The following is a 17,823-nucleotide window of genomic DNA, read 5'->3' as shown; positions in this document are numbered from 1 at the left end:
TTGACTAAGCTAGCACAGCGGCCCTACTTTTGCATTGAAGTCTAATCAGTAGGGTTCTACTCGAACAAACAACAGTGTCCAGAAACAGGGTTTTAGCTTCCAATGACCTCTCTGTGGGAGGAAGAAGTTTCGGGTTTAGTTTGGGTGAGAGCCACAGGACTGGTTCCACTTCGGAAAATCGGGGTAGAGACAGGTCGGTACCGAAGGCAGCTCACAAATCACATCATGGTTATGGGGCTAGTAGCATTGCCCCGGGTTGTGCGTGGAGGCTGAAAGCCAGCCACCTAACTCGAAGGAAAAACTCGGTAGAGGATCTGTGCTTCATTGAAAACAGCCCCTCCTGAGGGTGGAAGCATTTTGTTGTGCGCATGCCTGAGAGCACTGCAAGGGAGTCCAAAGCTCTTTACGCGTGAGACTCAGGCCCCATCAAAGGCAAGACAAGACTCCCGGTGTGTTTCATTTAGCTAGCACAGCGGCCCTACTTTTGCATGGAAGTCTAATCGCTAGCATTCTAACTCGAAGAACCAACAGGGTACAGAAACAGTGTTTTAGCTTCCGACGACCTCTCTGTGGGAGGAAGCAGTTTAGGGTGTAGTGTGGGTGAGAGTCACGGGACTGGTGCCATTTCGTAAAATCGGGGTAGAGACAGGCCCGTACAAATGGCAGCTCACAAATCAAATCATGGTTATGGGGCTAGTAGCGTTGCCCCCGCGGAGTGCGCAGGCTGATATTCAGCCACCCATCTCGAAGGAAAAACTCGGTAGAGAACCTGTGCTTCATTGAAAACAGCCGCTCCTGAGGGTGGAATCCTTTAGTTGTGTGCGTGGGTGCGAGCACTGCAAGGGAGTACGAAGCTTTTTACGAGCGCGACTCAGGCCCCAGCCAAAGGCAGGACAAGACTCCCCATGTGTTTGTTTTAGCTAGCACTGCGGCCCTACTTTTGCATGGAAATCTAATCGCAAGCGTTCCAACTGGAAGAAAGAACAGTGTACAGAAACAGTGTTTTAGCTTCCGAAGACCTCCCTGTGCGTGGAAGCCGTTTAGGGTGTAGTGTGGATGAGAGTCACGGGACTTGTTCCATTTTGTAAAATCGGGGTAGAGACAGGCCCGTACAAATGGCAGCTCACCAATCAAATCATGGTTATGGGGCTAGTAGCATTGCCCAGGGGGTGCGTGCAGCCTGAAAGCCAGCCACCTAACTCGAAGGAAAAACTCGGTACAGAATCCGTGCTTATTGAAAACAGCCGCCCCTGAGGGTGGAAGCATTTTGTTGTGTGCATGCCTGAGAGCACTGCAAGGGAGTCCAAAGCTCATTACGAGTGAGACTCAGGCCCCAGCAAAGGCAAGACAAGACTCCCGGTGTGTTTCATTTAGCTAGCACAGCGGCCCTACTTTTGCATAGAAGTCGAATCGCTAGAATTCTAACTCGAAGAAACAAGAGTGTACAGAAACACTGTTTTATCTTCCGACGACCTCTCTGTGGGAGGAAGCCGTTTAGGGTGTACTGTGGGTGAGAGCCTGGGGATGAGTTCCATTTCGTAAAATCGGGGTAGAGACAGGCCGGTACAGAAGGCAGCTCACAAATCACATCATGGTTATGGGGCTAGTAGCGGTGCCCCAGGGGAGCGTGCAGGCTGAAATTCAGCCACCTACCTCGAAGGAAAAACTCGCTAGAGAATCCGTGCTTCAGCAAAAAGAGCCGCTCCGGAGGGTGGAAGCATTTTGTTGTGTGCGTGCGTGAGAGCACTGCCAGGGAGTCTAAAGCTCTTACGAATGAGACTCAGGCCCCACCAAAAGGCAGGACAAGACTCCCGGTGTGTTTGACCTAGCATGCACTGCGGCCCTACTTTTGCATTGAAGTCTAATCGGTAGGGTTCTAACTCGAACAAACAACCGTGTACAGAAACAGGGTTTTAGCTTCCGACGACCTCTCTGTGGGAGGAAGCCGTTTAGGGTGTACTGTGTGTGAGAGCCTGGGGATGGGTTCCATTTCGTAAAATCGGGGTAGAGACAGGCCGGAACAGAAGGCAGCTCACAAATCACATCATGTTTATGGGGCTAGGAGCGTGGCCACGGGGGAGCGTGCAGGCTGAAAGTCAGCCACCTAACACGAAGGAAACCTCGGTAGAGAATCCGTGCTTCAGCGACAACAGCCGCTACTGAGGGCGGAAGCATTTTGTTGTGTGCGTGCGTGAGAGCACTGAAAGGGATTCCAAACCTTTTCACGAGTGAAACTCAGGCCCCAGCAAAAGGCAGAACAACACTCCCCATGTGTTTGACTAAGCTAGCACAGCGGCCCTACTTTTGCATTGAAGTCTAATCAGTAGGGTTCTACTCGAACAAACAACAGTGTCCAGAAACAGGGTTTTAGCTTCCAATGACCTCTCTGTGGGAGGAAGAAGTTTCGGGTTTAGTTTGGGTGAGAGCAACAGGACTGGTTCCACTTCGGAAAATCGGGGTAGAGACAGGTCGGTACCGAAGGCAGCTCACAAATCACATCATGGTTATGGGGCTAGTAGCATTGCCCCGGGTTGTGCGTGGAGGCTGAAAGCCAGCCACCTAACTCGAAGGAAAAACTCGGTAGAGGATCTGTGCTTCATTGAAAACAGCCCCTCCTGAGGGTGGAAGCATTTTGTTGTGCGCATGCCTGAGAGCACTGCAAGGGAGTCCAAAGCTCTTTACGCGTGAGACTCAGGCCCCATCAAAGGCAAGACAAGACTCCCGGTGTGTTTCATTTAGCTAGCACAGCGGCCCTACTTTTGCATGGAAGTCTAATCGCTAGCATTCTAACTCGAAGAACCAACAGGGTACAGAAACAGTGTTTTAGCTTCCGACGACCTCTCTGTGGGAGGAAGCAGTTTAGGGTGTAGTGTGGGTGAGAGTCACGGGACTGGTGCCATTTCGTAAAATCGGGGTAGAGACAGGCCCGTACAAATGGCAGCTCACAAATCAAATCATGGTTATGGGGCTAGTAGCATTGCCCCCGCGGAGTGCGCAGGCTGATATTCAGCCACCCATCTCGAAGGAAAAACTCGGTAGAGAACCTGTGCTTCATTGAAAACAGCCGCTCCTGAGGGTGGAATCCTTTAGTTGTGTGCGTGGGTGCGAGCACTGCAAGGGAGTACGAAGCTTTTTACGAGCGCGACTCAGGCCCCAGCCAAAGGCAGGACAAGACTCCCCATGTGTTTGTTTTAGCTAGCACTGCGGCCCTACTTTTGCATGGAAATCTAATCGCAAGCGTTCCAACTGGAAGAAAGAACAGTGTACAGAAACAGTGTTTTAGCTTCCGAAGACCTCCCTGTGCGTGGAAGCCGTTTAGGGTGTAGTGTGGATGAGAGTCACGGGACTTGTTCCATTTTGTAAAATCGGGGTAGAGACAGGCCCGTACAAATGGCAGCTCACCAATCAAATCATGGTTATGGGGCTAGTAGCATTGCCCAGGGGGTGCGTGCAGCCTGAAAGCCAGCCACCTAACTCGAAGGAAAAACTCGGTACAGAATCCGTGCTTATTGAAAACAGCCGCCCCTGAGGGTGGAAGCATTTTGTTGTGTGCATGCCTGAGAGCACTGCAAGGGAGTCCAAAGCTCATTACGAGTGAGACTCAGGCCCCAGCAAAGGCAAGACAAGACTCCCGGTGTGTTTCATTTAGCTAGCACAGCGGCCCTACTTTTGCATAGAAGTCGAATCGCTAGAATTCTAACTCGAAGAAACAAGAGTGTACAGAAACACTGTTTTATCTTCCGACGACCTCTCTGTGGGAGGAAGCCGTTTAGGGTGTACTGTGGGTGAGAGCCTGGGGATGAGTTCCATTTCGTAAAATCGGGGTAGAGACAGGCCGGTACAGAAGGCAGCTCACAAATCACATCATGGTTATGGGGCTAGTAGCGGTGCCCCAGGGGAGCGTGCAGGCTGAAATTCAGCCACCTACCTCGAAGGAAAAACTCGCTAGAGAATCCGTGCTTCAGCAAAAACAGCCGCTCCGGAGGGTGGAAGCATTTTGTTGTGTGCGTGCGTGAGAGCACTGCCAGGGAGTCTAAAGCTCTTACGAATGAGACTCAGGCCCCACCAAAAGGCAGGACAAGACTCCCGGTGTGTTTGACCTAGCATGCACTGCGGCCCTACTTTTGCATTGAAGTCTAATCGGTAGGGTTCTAACTCGAACAAACAACCGTGTACAGAAACAGGGTTTTAGCTTCCGACGACCTCTCTGTGGGAGGAAGCCGTTTAGGGTGTACTGTGTGTGAGAGCCTGGGGATGGGTTCCATTTCGTAAAATCGGGGTAGAGACAGGCCGGAACAGAAGGCAGCTCACAAATCACATCATGTTTATGGGGCTAGGAGCGTGGCCACGGGGGAGCGTGCAGGCTGAAAGTCAGCCACCTAACACGAAGGAAACCTCGGTAGAGAATCCGTGCTTCAGCGACAACAGCCGCTACTGAGGGCGGAAGCATTTTGTTGTGTGCGTGCGTGAGAGCACTGAAAGGGATTCCAAACCTTTTCACGAGTGAAACTCAGGCCCCAGCAAAAGGCAGAACAACACTCCCCATGTGTTTGACTAAGCTAGCACAGCGGCCCTACTTTTGCATTGAAGTCTAATCAGTAGGGTTCTACTCGAACAAACAACAGTGTCCAGAAACAGGGTTTTAGCTTCCAATGACCTCTCTGTGGGAGGAAGAAGTTTCGGGTTTAGTTTGGGTGAGAGCCACAGGACTGGTTCCACTTCGGAAAATCGGGGTAGAGACAGGTCGGTACCGAAGGCAGCTCACAAATCACATCATGGTTATGGGGCTAGTAGCATTGCCCCGGGTTGTGCGTGGAGGCTGAAAGCCAGCCACCTAACTCGAAGGAAAAACTCGGTAGAGGATCTGTGCTTCATTGAAAACAGCCCCTCCTGAGGGTGGAAGCATTTTGTTGTGCGCATGCCTGAGAGCACTGCAAGGGAGTCCAAAGCTCTTTACGCGTGAGACTCAGGCCCCATCAAAGGCAAGACAAGACTCCCGGTGTGTTTCATTTAGCTAGCACAGCGGCCCTACTTTTGCATGGAAGTCTAATCGCTAGCATTCTAACTCGAAGAACCAACAGGGTACAGAAACAGTGTTTTAGCTTCCGACGACCTCTCTGTGGGAGGAAGCAGTTTAGGGTGTAGTGTGGGTGAGAGTCACGGGACTGGTGCCATTTCGTAAAATCGGGGTAGAGACAGGCCCGTACAAATGGCAGCTCACAAATCAAATCATGGTTATGGGGCTAGTAGCGTTGCCCCCGCGGAGTGCGCAGGCTGATATTCAGCCACCCATCTCGAAGGAAAAACTCGGTAGAGAACCTGTGCTTCATTGAAAACAGCCGCTCCTGAGGGTGGAATCCTTTAGTTGTGTGCGTGGGTGCGAGCACTGCAAGGGAGTACGAAGCTTTTTACGAGCGCGACTCAGGCCCCAGCCAAAGGCAGGACAAGACTCCCCATGTGTTTGTTTTAGCTAGCACTGCGGCCCTACTTTTGCATGGAAATCTAATCGCAAGCGTTCCAACTGGAAGAAAGAACAGTGTACAGAAACAGTGTTTTAGCTTCCGAAGACCTCCCTGTGCGTGGAAGCCGTTTAGGGTGTAGTGTGGATGAGAGTCACGGGACTTGTTCCATTTTGTAAAATCGGGGTAGAGACAGGCCCGTACAAATGGCAGCTCACCAATCAAATCATGGTTATGGGGCTAGTAGCATTGCCAAGGGGGTGCGTGCAGCCTGAAAGCCAGCCACCTAACTCGAAGGAAAAACTCGGTACAGAATCCGTGCTTATTGAAAACAGCCGCCCCTGAGGGTGGAAGCATTTTGTTGTGTGCATGCCTGAGAGCACTGCAAGGGAGTCCAAAGCTCATTACGAGTGAGACTCAGGCCCCAGCAAAGGCAAGACAAGACTCCCGGTGTGTTTCATTTAGCTAGCACAGCGGCCCTACTTTTGCATAGAAGTCGAATCGCTAGAATTCTAACTCGAAGAAACAAGAGTGTACAGAAACACTGTTTTATCTTCCGACGACCTCTCTGTGGGAGGAAGCCGTTTAGGGTGTACTGTGGGTGAGAGCCTGGGGATGAGTTCCATTTCGTAAAATCGGGGTAGAGACAGGCCGGTACAGAAGGCAGCTCACAAATCACATCATGGTTATGGGGCTAGTAGCGGTGCCCCAGGGGAGCGTGCAGGCTGAAATTCAGCCACCTACCTCGAAGGAAAAACTCGCTAGAGAATCCGTGCTTCAGCAAAAACAGCCGCTCCGGAGGGTGGAAGCATTTTGTTGTGTGCGTGCGTGAGAGCACTGCCAGGGAGTCTAAAGCTCTTACGAATGAGACTCAGGCCCCACCAAAAGGCAGGACAAGACTCCCGGTGTGTTTGACCTAGCATGCACTGCGGCCCTACTTTTGCATTGAAGTCTAATCGGTAGGGTTCTAACTCGAACAAACAACCGTGTACAGAAACAGGGTTTTAGCTTCCGACGACCTCTCTGTGGGAGGAAGCCGTTTAGGGTGTACTGTGTGTGAGAGCCTGGGGATGGGTTCCATTTCGTAAAATCGGGGTAGAGACAGGCCGGAACAGAAGGCAGCTCACAAATCACATCATGTTTATGGGGCTAGGAGCGTGGCCACGGGGGAGCGTGCAGGCTGAAAGTCAGCCACCTAACACGAAGGAAACCTCGGTAGAGAATCCGTGCTTCAGCGACAACAGCTGCTACTGAGGGCGGAAGCATTTTGTTGTGTGCGTGCGTGAGAGCACTGAAAGGGATTCCAAACCTTTTCACGAGTGAAACTCAGGCCCCAGCAAAAGGCAGAACAACACTCCCCATGTGTTTGACTAAGCTAGCACAGCGGCCCTACTTTTGCATTGAAGTCTAATCAGTAGGGTTCTACTCGAACAAACAACAGTGTCCAGAAACAGGGTTTTAGCTTCCAATGACCTCTCTGTGGGAGGAAGAAGTTTCGGGTTTAGTTTGGGTGAGAGCCACAGGACTGGTTCCACTTCGGAAAATCGGGGTAGAGACAGGTCGGTACCGAAGGCAGCTCACAAATCACATCATGGTTATGGGGCTAGTAGCATTGCCCCGGGTTGTGCGTGGAGGCTGAAAGCCAGCCACCTAACTCGAAGGAAAAACTCGGTAGAGGATCTGTGCTTCATTGAAAACAGCCCCTCCTGAGGGTGGAAGCATTTTGTTGTGCGCATGCCTGAGAGCACTGCAAGGGAGTCCAAAGCTCTTTACGCGTGAGACTCAGGCCCCATCAAAGGCAAGACAAGACTCCCGGTGTGTTTCATTTAGCTAGCACAGCGGCCCTACTTTTGCATGGAAGTCTAATCGCTAGCATTCTAACTCGAAGAACCAACAGGGTACAGAAACAGTGTTTTAGCTTCCGACGACCTCTCTGTGGGAGGAAGCAGTTTAGGGTGTAGTGTGGGTGAGAGTCACGGGACTGGTGCCATTTCGTAAAATCGGGGTAGAGACAGGCCCGTACAAATGGCAGCTCACAAATCAAATCATGGTTATGGGGCTAGTAGCGTTGCCCCCGCGGAGTGCGCAGGCTGATATTCAGCCACCCATCTCGAAGGAAAAACTCGGTAGAGAACCTGTGCTTCATTGAAAACAGCCGCTCCTGAGGGTGGAATCCTTTAGTTGTGTGCGTGGGTGCGAGCACTGCAAGGGAGTACGAAGCTTTTTACGAGCGCGACTCAGGCCCCAGCCAAAGGCAGGACAAGACTCCCCATGTGTTTGTTTTAGCTAGCACTGCGGCCCTACTTTTGCATGGAAATCTAATCGCAAGCGTTCCAACTGGAAGAAAGAACAGTGTACAGAAACAGTGTTTTAGCTTCCGAAGACCTCCCTGTGCGTGGAAGCCGTTTAGGGTGTAGTGTGGATGAGAGTCACGGGACTTGTTCCATTTTGTAAAATCGGGGTAGAGACAGGCCCGTACAAATGGCAGCTCACCAATCAAATCATGGTTATGGGGCTAGTAGCATTGCCCAGGGGGTGCGTGCAGCCTGAAAGCCAGCCACCTAACTCGAAGGAAAAACTCGGTACAGAATCCGTGCTTATTGAAAACAGCCGCCCCTGAGGGTGGAAGCATTTTGTTGTGTGCATGCCTGAGAGCACTGCAAGGGAGTCCAAAGCTCATTACGAGTGAGACTCAGGCCCCAGCAAAGGCAAGACAAGACTCCCGGTGTGTTTCATTTAGCTAGCACAGCGGCCCTACTTTTGCATAGAAGTCGAATCGCTAGAATTCTAACTCGAAGAAACAAGAGTGTACAGAAACACTGTTTTATCTTCCGACGACCTCTCTGTGGGAGGAAGCCGTTTAGGGTGTACTGTGGGTGAGAGCCTGGGGATGAGTTCCATTTCGTAAAATCGGGGTAGAGACAGGCCGGTACAGAAGGCAGCTCACAAATCACATCATGGTTATGGGGCTAGTAGCGGTGCCCCAGGGGAGCGTGCAGGCTGAAATTCAGCCACCTACCTCGAAGGAAAAACTCGCTAGAGAATCCGTGCTTCAGCAAAAAGAGCCGCTCCGGAGGGTGGAAGCATTTTGTTGTGTGCGTGCGTGAGAGCACTGCCAGGGAGTCTAAAGCTCTTACGAATGAGACTCAGGCCCCACCAAAAGGCAGGACAAGACTCCCGGTGTGTTTGACCTAGCATGCACTGCGGCCCTACTTTTGCATTGAAGTCTAATCGGTAGGGTTCTAACTCGAACAAACAACCGTGTACAGAAACAGGGTTTTAGCTTCCGACGACCTCTCTGTGGGAGGAAGCCGTTTAGGGTGTACTGTGTGTGAGAGCCTGGGGATGGGTTCCATTTCGTAAAATCGGGGTAGAGACAGGCCGGAACAGAAGGCAGCTCACAAATCACATCATGTTTATGGGGCTAGGAGCGTGGCCACGGGGGAGCGTGCAGGCTGAAAGTCAGCCACCTAACACGAAGGAAACCTCGGTAGAGAATCCGTGCTTCAGCGACAACAGCCGCTACTGAGGGCGGAAGCATTTTGTTGTGTGCGTGCGTGAGAGCACTGAAAGGGATTCCAAACCTTTTCACGAGTGAAACTCAGGCCCCAGCAAAAGGCAGAACAACACTCCCCATGTGTTTGACTAAGCTAGCACAGCGGCCCTACTTTTGCATTGAAGTCTAATCAGTAGGGTTCTACTCGAACAAACAACAGTGTCCAGAAACAGGGTTTTAGCTTCCAATGACCTCTCTGTGGGAGGAAGAAGTTTCGGGTTTAGTTTGGGTGAGAGCCACAGGACTGGTTCCACTTCGGAAAATCGGGGTAGAGACAGGTCGGTACCGAAGGCAGCTCACAAATCACATCATGGTTATGGGGCTAGTAGCATTGCCCCGGGTTGTGCGTGGAGGCTGAAAGCCAGCCACCTAACTCGAAGGAAAAACTCGGTAGAGGATCTGTGCTTCATTGAAAACAGCCCCTCCTGAGGGTGGAAGCATTTTGTTGTGCGCATGCCTGAGAGCACTGCAAGGGAGTCCAAAGCTCTTTACGCGTGAGACTCAGGCCCCATCAAAGGCAAGACAAGACTCCCGGTGTGTTTCATTTAGCTAGCACAGCGGCCCTACTTTTGCATGGAAGTCTAATCGCTAGCATTCTAACTCGAAGAACCAACAGGGTACAGAAACAGTGTTTTAGCTTCCGACGACCTCTCTGTGGGAGGAAGCAGTTTAGGGTGTAGTGTGGGTGAGAGTCACGGGACTGGTGCCATTTCGTAAAATCGGGGTAGAGACAGGCCCGTACAAATGGCAGCTCACAAATCAAATCATGGTTATGGGGCTAGTAGCGTTGCCCCCGCGGAGTGCGCAGGCTGATATTCAGCCACCCATCTCGAAGGAAAAACTTGGTAGAGAACCTGTGCTTCATTGAAAACAGCCGCTCCTGAGGGTGGAATCCTTTAGTTGTGTGCGTGGGTGCGAGCACTGCAAGGGAGTACGAAGCTTTTTACGAGCGCGACTCAGGCCCCAGCCAAAGGCAGGACAAGACTCCCCATGTGTTTGTTTTAGCTAGCACTGCGGCCCTACTTTTGCATGGAAATCTAATCGCAAGCGTTCCAACTGGAAGAAAGAACAGTGTACAGAAACAGTGTTTTAGCTTCCAAAGACCTCCCTGTGCGTGGAAGCCGTTTAGGGTGTAGTGTGGATGAGAGTCACGGGACTTGTTCCATTTTGTAAAATCGGGGTAGAGACAGGCCCGTACAAATGGCAGCTCACCAATCAAATCATGGTTATGGGGCTAGTAGCATTGCCCAGGGGGTGCGTGCAGCCTGAAAGCCAGCCACCTAACTCGAAGGAAAAACTCGGTACAGAATCCGTGCTTATTGAAAACAGCCGCCCCTGAGGGTGGAAGCATTTTGTTGTGTGCATGCCTGAGAGCACTGCAAGGGAGTCCAAAGCTCATTACGAGTGAGACTCAGGCCCCAGCAAAGGCAAGACAAGACTCCCGGTGTGTTTCATTTAGCTAGCACAGCGGCCCTACTTTTGCATAGAAGTCGAATCGCTAGAATTCTAACTCGAAGAAACAAGAGTGTACAGAAACACTGTTTTATCTTCCGACGACCTCTCTGTGGGAGGAAGCCGTTTAGGGTGTACTGTGGGTGAGAGCCTGGGGATGAGTTCCATTTCGTAAAATCGGGGTAGAGACAGGCCGGTACAGAAGGCAGCTCACAAATCACATCATGGTTATGGGGCTAGTAGCGGTGCCCCAGGGGAGCGTGCAGGCTGAAATTCAGCCACCTACCTCGAAGGAAAAACTCGCTAGAGAATCCGTGCTTCAGCAAAAAGAGCCGCTCCGGAGGGTGGAAGCATTTTGTTGTGTGCGTGCGTGAGAGCACTGCCAGGGAGTCTAAAGCTCTTACGAATGAGACTCAGGCCCCACCAAAAGGCAGGACAAGACTCCCGGTGTGTTTGACCTAGCATGCACTGCGGCCCTACTTTGCATTGAAGTCTAATCGGTAGGGTTCTAACTCGAACAAACAACCGTGTACAGAAACAGGGTTTTAGCTTCCGACGACCTCTCTGTGGGAGGAAGCCGTTTAGGGTGTACTGTGTGTGAGAGCCTGGGGATGGGTTCCATTTCGTAAAATCGGGGTAGAGACAGGCCGGAACAGAAGGCAGCTCACAAATCACATCATGTTTATGGGGCTAGGAGCGTGGCCACGGGGGAGCGTGCAGGCTGAAAGTCAGCCACCTAACACGAAGGAAACCTCGGTAGAGAATCCGTGCTTCAGCGACAACAGCCGCTACTGAGGGCGGAAGCATTTTGTTGTGTGCGTGCGTGAGAGCACTGAAAGGGATTCCAAACCTTTTCACGAGTGAAACTCAGGCCCCAGCAAAAGGCAGAACAACACTCCCCATGTGTTTGACTAAGCTAGCACAGCGGCCCTACTTTTGCATTGAAGTCTAATCAGTAGGGTTCTACTCGAACAAACAACAGTGTCCAGAAACAGGGTTTTAGCTTCCAATGACCTCTCTGTGGGAGGAAGAAGTTTCGGGTTTAGTTTGGGTGAGAGCCACAGGACTGGTTCCACTTCGGAAAATCGGGGTAGAGACAGGTCGGTACCGAAGGCAGCTCACAAATCACATCATGGTTATGGGGCTAGTAGCATTGCCCCGGGTTGTGCGTGGAGGCTGAAAGCCAGCCACCTAACTCGAAGGAAAAACTCGGTAGAGGATCTGTGCTTCATTGAAAACAGCCCCTCCTGAGGGTGGAAGCATTTTGTTGTGCGCATGCCTGAGAGCACTGCAAGGGAGTCCAAAGCTCTTTACGCGTGAGACTCAGGCCCCATCAAAGGCAAGACAAGACTCCCGGTGTGTTTCATTTAGCTAGCACAGCGGCCCTACTTTTGCATGGAAGTCTAATCGCTAGCATTCTAACTCGAAGAACCAACAGGGTACAGAAACAGTGTTTTAGCTTCCGATGACCTCTCTGTGGGAGGAAGCAGTTTAGGGTGTAGTGTGGGTGAGAGTCACGGGACTGGTGCCATTTCGTAAAATCGGGGTAGAGACAGGCCCGTACAAATGGCAGCTCACAAATCAAATCATGGTTATGGGGCTAGTAGCGTTGCCCCCGCGGAGTGCGCAGGCTGATATTCAGCCACCCATCTCGAAGGAAAAACTCGGTAGAGAACCTGTGCTTCATTGAAAACAGCCGCTCCTGAGGGTGGAATCCTTTAGTTGTGTGCGTGGGTGCGAGCACTGCAAGGGAGTACGAAGCTTTTTACGAGCGCGACTCAGGCCCCAGCCAAAGGCAGGACAAGACTCCCCATGTGTTTGTTTTAGCTAGCACTGCGGCCCTACTTTTGCATGGAAATCTAATCGCAAGCGTTCCAACTGGAAGAAAGAACAGTGTACAGAAACAGTGTTTTAGCTTCCGAAGACCTCCCTGTGCGTGGAAGCCGTTTAGGGTGTAGTGTGGATGAGAGTCACGGGACTTGTTCCATTTTGTAAAATCGGGGTAGAGACAGGCCCGTACAAATGGCAGCTCACCAATCAAATCATGGTTATGGGGCTAGTAGCATTGCCCAGGGGGTGCGTGCAGCCTGAAAGCCAGCCACCTAACTCGAAGGAAAAACTCGGTACAGAATCCGTGCTTATTGAAAACAGCCGCCCCTGAGGGTGGAAGCATTTTGTTGTGTGCATGCCTGAGAGCACTGCAAGGGAGTCCAAAGCTCATTACGAGTGAGACTCAGGCCCCAGCAAAGGCAAGACAAGACTCCCGGTGTGTTTCATTTAGCTAGCACAGCGGCCCTACTTTTGCATAGAAGTCGAATCGCTAGAATTCTAACTCGAAGAAACAAGAGTGTACAGAAACACTGTTTTATCTTCCGACGACCTCTCTGTGGGAGGAAGCCGTTTAGGGTGTACTGTGGGTGAGAGCCTGGGGATGAGTTCCATTTCGTAAAATCGGGGTAGAGACAGGCCGGTACAGAAGGCAGCTCACAAATCACATCATGGTTATGGGGCTAGTAGCGGTGCCCCAGGGGAGCGTGCAGGCTGAAATTCAGCCACCTACCTCGAAGGAAAAACTCGCTAGAGAATCCGTGCTTCAGCAAAAACAGCCGCTCCGGAGGGTGGAAGCATTTTGTTGTGTGCGTGCGTGAGAGCACTGCCAGGGAGTCTAAAGCTCTTACGAATGAGACTCAGGCCCCACCAAAAGGCAGGACAAGACTCCCGGTGTGTTTGACCTAGCATGCACTGCGGCCCTACTTTTGCATTGAAGTCTAATCGGTAGGGTTCTAACTCGAACAAACAACCGTGTACAGAAACAGGGTTTTAGCTTCCGACGACCTCTCTGTGGGAGGAAGCCGTTTAGGGTGTACTGTGTGTGAGAGCCTGGGGATGGGTTCCATTTCGTAAAATCGGGGTAGAGACAGGCCGGAACAGAAGGCAGCTCACAAATCACATCATGTTTATGGGGCTAGGAGCATGGCCACGGGGGAGCGTGCAGGCTGAAAGTCAGCCACCTAACACGAAGGAAACCTCGGTAGAGAATCCGTGCTTCAGCGACAACAGCCGCTACTGAGGGCGGAAGCATTTTGTTGTGTGCGTGCGTGAGAGCACTGAAAGGGATTCCAAACCTTTTCACGAGTGAAACTCAGGCCCCAGCAAAAGGCAGAACAACACTCCCCATGTGTTTGACTAAGCTAGCACAGCGGCCCTACTTTTGCATTGAAGTCTAATCAGTAGGGTTCTACTCGAACAAACAACAGTGTCCAGAAACAGGGTTTTAGCTTCCAATGACCTCTCTGTGGGAGGAAGAAGTTTCGGGTTTAGTTTGGGTGAGAGCCACAGGACTGGTTCCACTTCGGAAAATCGGGGTAGAGACAGGTCGGTACCGAAGGCAGCTCACAAATCACATCATGGTTATGGGGCTAGTAGCATTGCCCCGGGTTGTGCGTGGAGGCTGAAAGCCAGCCACCTAACTCGAAGGAAAAACTCGGTAGAGGATCTGTGCTTCATTGAAAACAGCCCCTCCTGAGGGTGGAAGCATTTTGTTGTGCGCATGCCTGAGAGCACTGCAAGGGAGTCCAAAGCTCTTTACGCGTGAGACTCAGGCCCCATCAAAGGCAAGACAAGACTCCCGGTGTGTTTCATTTAGCTAGCACAGCGGCCCTACTTTTGCATGGAAGTCTAATCGCTAGCATTCTAACTCGAAGAACCAACAGGGTACAGAAACAGTGTTTTAGCTTCCGACGACCTCTCTGTGGGAGGAAGCAGTTTAGGGTGTAGTGTGGGTGAGAGTCACGGGACTGGTGCCATTTCGTAAAATCGGGGTAGAGACAGGCCCGTACAAATGGCAGCTCACAAATCAAATCATGGTTATGGGGCTAGTAGCGTTGCCCCCGCGGAGTGCGCAGGCTGATATTCAGCCACCCATCTCGAAGGAAAAACTCGGTAGAGAACCTGTGCTTCATTGAAAACAGCCGCTCCTGAGGGTGGAATCCTTTAGTTGTGTGCGTGGGTGCGAGCACTGCAAGGGAGTACGAAGCTTTTTACGAGCGCGACTCAGGCCCCAGCCAAAGGCAGGACAAGACTCCCCATGTGTTTGTTTTAGCTAGCACTGCGGCCCTACTTTTGCATGGAAATCTAATCGCAAGCGTTCCAACTGGAAGAAAGAACAGTGTACAGAAACAGTGTTTTAGCTTCCGAAGACCTCCCTGTGCGTGGAAGCCGTTTAGGGTGTAGTGTGGATGAGAGTCACGGGACTTGTTCCATTTTGTAAAATCGGGGTAGAGACAGGCCCGTACAAATGGCAGCTCACCAATCAAATCATGGTTATGGGGCTAGTAGCATTGCCCAGGGGGTGCGTGCAGCCTGAAAGCCAGCCACCTAACTCGAAGGAAAAACTCGGTACAGAATCCGTGCTTATTGAAAACAGCCGCCCCTGAGGGTGGAAGCATTTTGTTGTGTGCATGCCTGAGAGCACTGCAAGGGAGTCCAAAGCTCATTACGAGTGAGACTCAGGCCCCAGCAAAGGCAAGACAAGACTCCCGGTGTGTTTCATTTAGCTAGCACAGCGGCCCTACTTTTGCATAGAAGTCGAATCGCTAGAATTCTAACTCGAAGAAACAAGAGTGTACAGAAACACTGTTTTATCTTCCGACGACCTCTCTGTGGGAGGAAGCCGTTTAGGGTGTACTGTGGGTGAGAGCCTGGGGATGAGTTCCATTTCGTAAAATCGGGGTAGAGACAGGCCGGTACAGAAGGCAGCTCACAAATCACATCATGGTTATGGGGCTAGTAGCGGTGCCCCAGGGGAGCGTGCAGGCTGAAATTCAGCCACCTACCTCGAAGGAAAAACTCGCTAGAGAATCCGTGCTTCAGCAAAAAGAGCCGCTCCGGAGGGTGGAAGCATTTTGTTGTGTGCGTGCGTGAGAGCACTGCCAGGGAGTCTAAAGCTCTTACGAATGAGACTCAGGCCCCACCAAAAGGCAGGACAAGACTCCCGGTGTGTTTGACCTAGCATGCACTGCGGCCCTACTTTTGCATTGAAGTCTAATCGGTAGGGTTCTAACTCGAACAAACAACCGTGTACAGAAACAGGGTTTTAGCTTCCGACGACCTCTCTGTGGGAGGAAGCCGTTTAGGGTGTACTGTGTGTGAGAGCCTGGGGATGGGTTCCATTTCGTAAAATCGGGGTAGAGACAGGCCGGAACAGAAGGCAGCTCACAAATCACATCATGTTTATGGGGCTAGGAGCGTGGCCACGGGGGAGCGTGCAGGCTGAAAGTCAGCCACCTAACACGAAGGAAACCTCGGTAGAGAATCCGTGCTTCAGCGACAACAGCCGCTACTGAGGGCGGAAGCATTTTGTTGTGTGCGTGCGTGAGAGCACTGAAAGGGATTCCAAACCTTTTCACGAGTGAAACTCAGGCCCCAGCAAAAGGCAGAACAACACTCCCCATGTGTTTGACTAAGCTAGCACAGCGGCCCTACTTTTGCATTGAAGTCTAATCAGTAGGGTTCTACTCGAACAAACAACAGTGTCCAGAAACAGGGTTTTAGCTTCCAATGACCTCTCTGTGGGAGGAAGAAGTTTCGGGTTTAGTTTGGGTGAGAGCCACAGGACTGGTTCCACTTCGGAAAATCGGGGTAGAGACAGGTCGGTACCGAAGGCAGCTCACAAATCACATCATGGTTATGGGGCTAGTAGCATTGCCCCGGGTTGTGCGTGGAGGCTGAAAGCCAGCCACCTAACTCGAAGGAAAAACTCGGTAGAGGATCTGTGCTTCATTGAAAACAGCCCCTCCTGAGGGTGGAAGCATTTTGTTGTGCGCATGCCTGAGAGCACTGCAAGGGAGTCCAAAGCTCTTTACGCGTGAGACTCAGGCCCCATCAAAGGCAAGACAAGACTCCCGGTGTGTTTCATTTAGCTAGCACAGCGGCCCTACTTTTGCATGGAAGTCTAATCGCTAGCATTCTAACTCGAAGAACCAACAGGGTACAGAAACAGTGTTTTAGCTTCCGACGACCTCTCTGTGGGAGGAAGCAGTTTAGGGTGTAGTGTGGGTGAGAGTCACGGGACTGGTGCCATTTCGTAAAATCGGGGTAGAGACAGGCCCGTACAAATGGCAGCTCACAAATCAAATCATGGTTATGGGGCTAGTAGCGTTGCCCCCGCGGAGTGCGCAGGCTGATATTCAGCCACCCATCTCGAAGGAAAAACTCGGTAGAGAACCTGTGCTTCATTGAAAACAGCCGCTCCTGAGGGTGGAATCCTTTAGTTGTGTGCGTGGGTGCGAGCACTGCAAGGGAGTACGAAGCTTTTTACGAGCGCGACTCAGGCCCCAGCCAAAGGCAGGACAAGACTCCCCATGTGTTTGTTTTAGCTAGCACTGCGGCCCTACTTTTGCATGGAAATCTAATCGCAAGCGTTCCAACTGGAAGAAAGAACAGTGTACAGAAACAGTGTTTTAGCTTCCAAAGACCTCCCTGTGCGTGGAAGCCGTTTAGGGTGTAGTGTGGATGAGAGTCACGGGACTTGTTCCATTTTGTAAAATCGGGGTAGAGACAGGCCCGTACAAATGGCAGCTCACCAATCAAATCATGGTTATGGGGCTAGTAGCATTGCCCAGGGGGTGCGTGCAGCCTGAAAGCCAGCCACCTAACTCGAAGGAAAAACTCGGTACAGAATCCGTGCTTATTGAAAACAGCCGCCCCTGAGGGTGGAAGCATTTTGTTGTGTGCATGCCTGAGAGCACTGCAAGGGAGTCCAAAGCTCATTACGAGTGAGACTCAGGCCCCAGCAAAGGCAAGACAAGACTCCCGGTGTGTTTCATTTAGCTAGCACAGCGGCCCTACTTTTGCATAGAAGTCGAATCGCTAGAATTCTAACTCGAAGAAACAAGAGTGTACAGAAACACTGTTTTATCTTCCGACGACCTCTCTGTGGGAGGAAGCCGTTTAGGGTGTACTGTGGGTGAGAGCCTGGGGATGAGTTCCATTTCGTAAAATCGGGGTAGAGACAGGCCGGTACAGAAGGCAGCTCACAAATCACATCATGGTTATGGGGCTAGTAGCGGTGCCCCAGGGGAGCGTGCAGGCTGAAATTCAGCCACCTACCTCGAAGGAAAAACTCGCTAGAGAATCCGTGCTTCAGCAAAAAGAGCCGCTCCGGAGGGTGGAAGCATTTTGTTGTGTGCGTGCGTGAGAGCACTGCCAGGGAGTCTAAAGCTCTTACGAATGAGACTCAGGCCCCACCAAAAGGCAGGACAAGACTCCCGGTGTGTTTGACCTAGCATGCACTGCGGCCCTACTTTGCATTGAAGTCTAATCGGTAGGGTTCTAACTCGAACAAACAACCGTGTA

Source organism: Halichoerus grypus, chromosome X, assembly GCF_964656455.1.
Source record: "Halichoerus grypus chromosome X, mHalGry1.hap1.1, whole genome shotgun sequence".
Taxonomy (NCBI): Eukaryota; Metazoa; Chordata; class Mammalia; order Carnivora; family Phocidae; genus Halichoerus; species Halichoerus grypus.
The sequence above is the reverse complement of the archived record's forward strand: the minus strand, read 5'-3'. Positions refer to the sequence as shown.